Genomic DNA, 6502 nt, shown 5'->3' on the forward strand with positions numbered 1-6502 from the left:
TTGACCTCTGGTGTTGACTGAATACTCCCTCAGTCAAAGATGGTCAGCAGATGGCGCCAACTCATACTAAACTAACTGTCAAATAGGCGATTTTATGCAACAATTTTTTGCATGTTGCATGAAATCGCCTATTTGTACAGTATTGAAATTGAATCTCATTTCAAGATTAATCTTATCTTAATGTCCACTTGATTTTTCCTCTGTCTTTCAAGTATGCTCAGTTGTAACGGAGATAGCTATGTTGTCAACCCATGACCTATTTCTATGGTATGAAATTTGGGATTCACTTACCTACTGGCTTTTATTATTTAAAAAAAAACCTAGTAAGAGTCTGGCGACCTGTCCAGGGTGTACCCTGCCTTCGCCCAATGTCAGCTGGGATTGACCTTACAGCCCCCAGCGACCCTGAATAGAATAATCGGTTACAGATAATGGATGGATGGATGGATAGAACTAGTAAGTGTAAGTGGATTGAATTATTATGTTTTATTAAAGTAGAATAGTTTCCAAGGTCAGCAATATCAATCTATGCATTTCTTTAAAAAAAAATACAGGATGGAATCACTTGTAGCTTTTTTTACATGATAACTTAATAGTTAAATAGCATTGTGGATTCGAAACCATTAATTCATTAATATTATTTGTCCTCTGTGTTGACCTCTGGTGTTGACTGAATATTCCCTCAGTCAAAGATGGGCAGCAGATGGCGCCAACTCATAGTAAAAGACAGCCATGTGTGTGCAGACACTCATATAAGCAGTATCTGTGTGTGTGTGTGTGTGTGTGTGTGTGTGTGTGTGTGTGTGTGTGCGCGTGTGTGTGTGCGTGTGTGTGTGCATGTGTTTGTATAAATGTGTCACTTAGAAGGAGGATGTAATTCAGCAAAATATTTTTTTTTGGAGAAACTTAAGTTGTGCACTCCTGGGAAGTCCAGAGATGACGAAGCAGATTGACCTCTGACAGATTCCAGTTATCAAAGTTATTAAAAGCTGCCATTGAAAACATGGCGGTCATGTCCTTGAGAATTATTCTGGGAATTTGTGGTGTTTAATAACATGAAGAAGAATTTATGTTCTATGTTGCACACTACACATATAGGGTGGTTTTTAAAGCTTTTTCTGATATTTGTTCGACTAATATCTTTAAATTTGAAGGCAAAAAACATAGTAAATTAAAAGGAATTTAGTATTTTCCCCCAGAAATAAACATCTGGCAGTGGAAAGAAAGCTTGAAACATTTTCACAATATTTTAAGTAGATAGAGTTTACAGAAAATATCATTTAACATTTAAATTAATAAATAAAAGGTGAGGTTTTGTAATCTCTGGTTTTGTTTTTTTGGTGCCTTTATGGATTTGAACTTCTGAAATTTAAAATCCTGGCTTTGAAAACATGCAATATATTTTAACAAACACAATGCTAATTTTGTCATTGATCTTCATCACTTTCGAAGCTTCATACGTAAATAACAGGATTATACAGTATGCCACATAATAAATTATTAAAAGTGCATTTTAGTACAATTTAAGGCTATTAACAGCAGACCATGTCAAATGTTATATCAGAGAATGCTTTTGGAGGTTCTTGAAGAGCAAATGTCTAAAATTCATCATTCATGTGTACAGTACATGTGTACAGCAACTTTATAGCTTTCGTTAGACTGATGTACTTTCAGTTACTACTACAGTATATGGGTATATGCAGGCTTTAATTACTTCAATTGTTTCAGTTTCTGTTATGCATTAACTGCTTCCCTGGTGACATATTCCACCTGGTAGGTATTTGGACTCTGTCTGGACCAGTTTTGACAAATACCTCAGTGGTTCATGTAAGGTGATACTTCTGAGACAAAAGACTGATGGCACGAACACGTGAAGTGTTTAAGCAGACGCTTGCTCCAGGCAGCACAACTATTTTTTATTACACTCGGCTGTCACGCCTTGATACCGAGATGTACAGTAACCTATAGCAACATTGCTGTGCAAACCTCTTAATCTGAGTCAGTTGGTTGCTGTCCGCCCTTGTCATAAGAGTGAAACTCAGAAAAAAGGACACACACAGACACCCTGCAATTTATGGTGTTTGAGGTAGTTTAGGTGTGATTCATGCTGAGTTTCTAACAACATTGACAAACAAATGCAGCAGTGACCTGTCACCTACAGTATGGTGTGACAGAACTTCAAAAGAGTTTTGGATGTGTAATAATTTAGACAGTTTCATCCATCCACCCTTCCCTTCCGCCATCATTTGTATCCTATCTGTCTATTCATTACAATTAGTAATGTGAGCCTAGCGTGAGAAACCAGGGAGACCAACCCAGAGGTGGACTGTGATGTGTAGGTGGTACTGTAATTTATTTTCTGCAGCGGTTACAGTTTCGTTCCTCATACCTCTAATTCTTATCTCTTCCATCCTCCCTCATGTTATTTTTAACTGTTTACTCACTCCACCTTTGTTTTAGTAATAACATGATAGTATTCTGTGTTGATGTAGTGGTTGCATTGTTGTTCCACACTCATATGAAGAGTAGTTGTTTGTTTTGTCGAAATACATCAGGAGTAAATGAGTCAAATGATAACATTTACATCGCCACTTCATTCTTGACAATAATGAGTCATGAGCAGCTTACAGATATCTAAACAAAGCGACTTAAAGGATTACATTTATGATGATAGCCAGTGAGCACAGTTCGTGGTTATGTCATCCCACCCACATCCTCTGTCCGTATTTGGTCACGGGGGCCATGTGCGCCTCGAACCGGGTCTCCACTGCCGTGTCGTGACATCACCTCAGTGAAATAGTTTTTTATGTGGGTGAAGTAGAGCGTGGGGGAGCTGGGCTTTCCAAGAGTCCAAACACAAAAATCACAAAAGTTCTCCAATTAGCGGAGCAGTATAAACAAAGGGGGGAATGAAAACGTCATACATGGGGGTGGGATCAGGTGGTCATTGCAGGGGTAAACACCGAGGTAAACATTCATTTGAGGGGACTGATGAGTCAAATCTGTGACCTGTTCCAAGTTCACTGAGGTAAAACCTGAAACACCCTCAAATCTGGAACATGCAAAAGATGCTCTGAATTTTACTTTAATTGTTATCCAGATAACTTAGTAAACCTGCTTCTTGAAGATGCCTATGCTTTTGTTATGTATATGTTCTGCAGAATATCTAGGCAAAATACGTCTTCTCACTTCTTGATGGTTTATTGCTTATTCTGAGCTTCCACATAAGTCATCTTGCATTAAGATGAATCTTCTCTCAACTCTTGCTTGGACCCTCTGTGGCACTCACCGAACCCTAATAATCGTATTTCTGTGATGTGTGGCAGGCTGAAGCTCGGAAGTATATCCCAGGGTAGAAGCTCCTGTATTTGGTGGGAACTTTGTGGGCCAGTGGTGGCACACATGGATTGTCTGAATAATCAAAATGGGGTGTTTTAGGCACCCGATTCGACTATTATCCAGCCATTAAATTGACATATAAGCACCAAAGATGTGGGTCAATAGGGGCCTACTATGTTGTAAAAATTAAAGTGATACTTAAAAGCAACACGTTCTAACACGTTGTAAAACTGAATGACACGTTAAGTTTTGAACACAAGCAAAAAGGCTTCTTTAGGTTTAGGCAACAAAACCGGCTAGTTAAGTTTAGGGAAAAACATTGTGTTTTGGCTTAAAATAACTACGTTTCAAAAGTGAAAGTGAAACCTAATGCTTGTGAACACAGAGACATCTACACGTTGTTGGTTTTACACAGTTTGCAAACCCTAGGGTACTAACTCTTTGTTTTGTGACCTATCCATCACTGCCGACCTCCAACCCACATGGAGTCTCACGTTGTCTATACTACAGCGCCTAACTTCAGCTTTCGCTCTGGTCATAACTACTATGGTCACTAGAGGTCGCTGTCATGCTCTTTTATACCTTCTTTCTGTGATCTACCATGTGAATAGATAATAAAACCTAATATTGGGTGTAGGAGGCCCCTATTGACTCACGTGTGGTGCTTAGTGACTGATAACGCCTATTTAATGGCCTGACAACAGTTTTATCGGCTATTTTGACTTGGTTGCCACTCATGCATACAGTTCTATAGTCTAGGTCAGCAGCAGCCAGTCTGGCTGACATGTTTAGGCACCTCGGGAAACATCTCACTCCTCAGAGAGTTCCTGTGGGAGGAATCCAAAAGGTTTTTGATAAATCTCAGACACGCTACTGTGAGAAAATGAGGTGTTTCCAGCCAGAGGCCATGCAAGCCGAGCCAGATGCGGTGCTGTGGAAACACAGACACCTGTACAGTATATCCCTAGAGAAATATGTGTTAGCGTGTCACTGTTCACCAACTCTTGCATTTTGAGTAATTAGAAATCAAGAGCTCCTTTGCATGCAAGATATCTGAGATTATTGGAATTTACTTGAGACCACATAAAAGAAGACACCTTGGAAAGTGCTGTAAGGCGCTTTACAAAGGTATGGTGAGATGACTATAACTCTTTTTTGTATTTGGACCTAAACAGGTGCGAAAGCAGTCAGTATGCCACTTCTAGTATTCCTGCAAAAAGGATTGGCCTGATCACCTCAGCATAGATCTCTGCACTGCACATCATCAAATAACACTTTGCATCACTGTAGAGATAGTTCATTCAGTTGAAGAGAAAAGGAAGCAGAAAATAAATAAACATCTATTGTCTGGACTGTCTGACAAGTTTTAAAAAGACAAAGATGAACTGGCTCTATAATATAGAAACTAAATTATACCTTCTATAATTATGGTCTACCTTTATTACAAACCTCTGTGTCCTACAGTAGCAGTTGTTGTGTTTGTGTGGTAACGTGTTTCGCAGTTTCAATACAGATGTGAGGCAACCTCATTTAATTCACGACATTTCAGATTGTGGGTTAGTATTGCAAGTCTACTTAAAAATCTTAATTGGCTTTTATGTTGTGGTTTTGGCACGCCTGCAGCTCATTGGGGTCACAGGGGAGTCAAGTCTATGCTACGAGATTAACATGATGAGGCTATTTAACATGTGACAGCCTGCTTCAACAGGAGAGACATCTTCCGCAGTGGTATGTAACCCTGCATTCGTGCATCCCTTGGTGCCTCTGTCTTGAATACACTTGAGGTAAGATGCAGTGGGACAAACGGTGTTTGTAGGATTTTGAGGGATATATTAGCAGAAATGGAATATGATATTCACAACTATGTATTCTTTCGTGTATAATCACCTGAAACTAAGAATTGTTTTGTCTTCATTAGCTTAGAATGAGCCCTTCTTATCCACATATGGAGCAGGTCCTCTTCACGAAGTCTGCCATGTTGCTCCGCCATGTTTCTACAGTAGCCCAGAACAGACAAACCAAACACTGGCTATAGAGAGAGAGTCTTTCGTGTTTTTACGTTACCTGAAGGCCACCGTAGTTCTACGACATGCTTGTGAAACTGTGGTAAGGTGAGCCGCCGTCTAACTTCCGTTGCTCCTACAGTAGTGTTATATGGTAAGGATGGCCTCTGAGCGAGGTGAACGGTGTTACCACAGTTTTGCACTCGGTGGCTCACATTACCGCAGTCTTATAAAGGGAGGAGTGAGCTCTTGAGTGAATGCATTACCTCATTTGTGTAATCAGTCAACCCGATCTCACGGGAAGTATAAATAGCACGATATTGCAGGGACATTCCGTATGTCATGAGGACGCATTTTAGGTCATTTGTACGCCATGCAACAAAACTACGGTAACGTATGCAGTTATTTAGGCAACAAAACATCATGGTTGGGCTTAAAATAAGTACGTAAACAAAGAAAAATATGTACGGAAACAACGTAACATAAGAAAACACGTCACAAACGTCACTAACGTAACATACAAAACAAAATACCGGTCTCCTAGTTGAAAGGCCTGTGTTTGTTGGACCCACCCATCTTCTCTCTCGCTCACCATAAACTGTCTTTCTCACTTTTTATTCTACGTCACTAGCTCTGACCGTAGCATATTTACGTGGATGTGTTTACATTGCTGTCAGTACAGACTACATGGCGTACAAAAGCAAAAACTACGTTGTTATTGAATGCTAAATGCCTTGCGCTGTATCATGGCATTCATACACCTTTTTGTGTGAATGGGCTGAATCAGTACAAAAGCCAAAGTGCAAAAAAAGGAAGGTTATGGTTCGCTTACTAGCATGATATTGTCATTGTGAGGTTGCCAAGCAACCAGCAGACCTCCTAGTATCACAAATCAATAAAATGCAATGCAAAAATATTTTATGTCATTTTATTATTATTTTTTATTCTTGACAACATGTATAGTAGACTATGTTTCAACATATTCAAGTTTAAAATAGTTACCAAACCCATAGCAAAATCGAATATGACGATGATGATATTGGCCGTCATGCTGAGTCGCACTAAGAAAACCCAAGACTCACGATTTCCTTTCTTGTCACTGATGATGGTAAAATACCAGAGGCTCATGAATGAATTTTCCAGACACAATATGGACCTCC

The sequence above is a fragment of the Sebastes fasciatus genome, chromosome 5 (assembly GCF_043250625.1).
Source record: "Sebastes fasciatus isolate fSebFas1 chromosome 5, fSebFas1.pri, whole genome shotgun sequence".
Taxonomy (NCBI): domain Eukaryota; kingdom Metazoa; phylum Chordata; class Actinopteri; order Perciformes; family Sebastidae; genus Sebastes; species Sebastes fasciatus.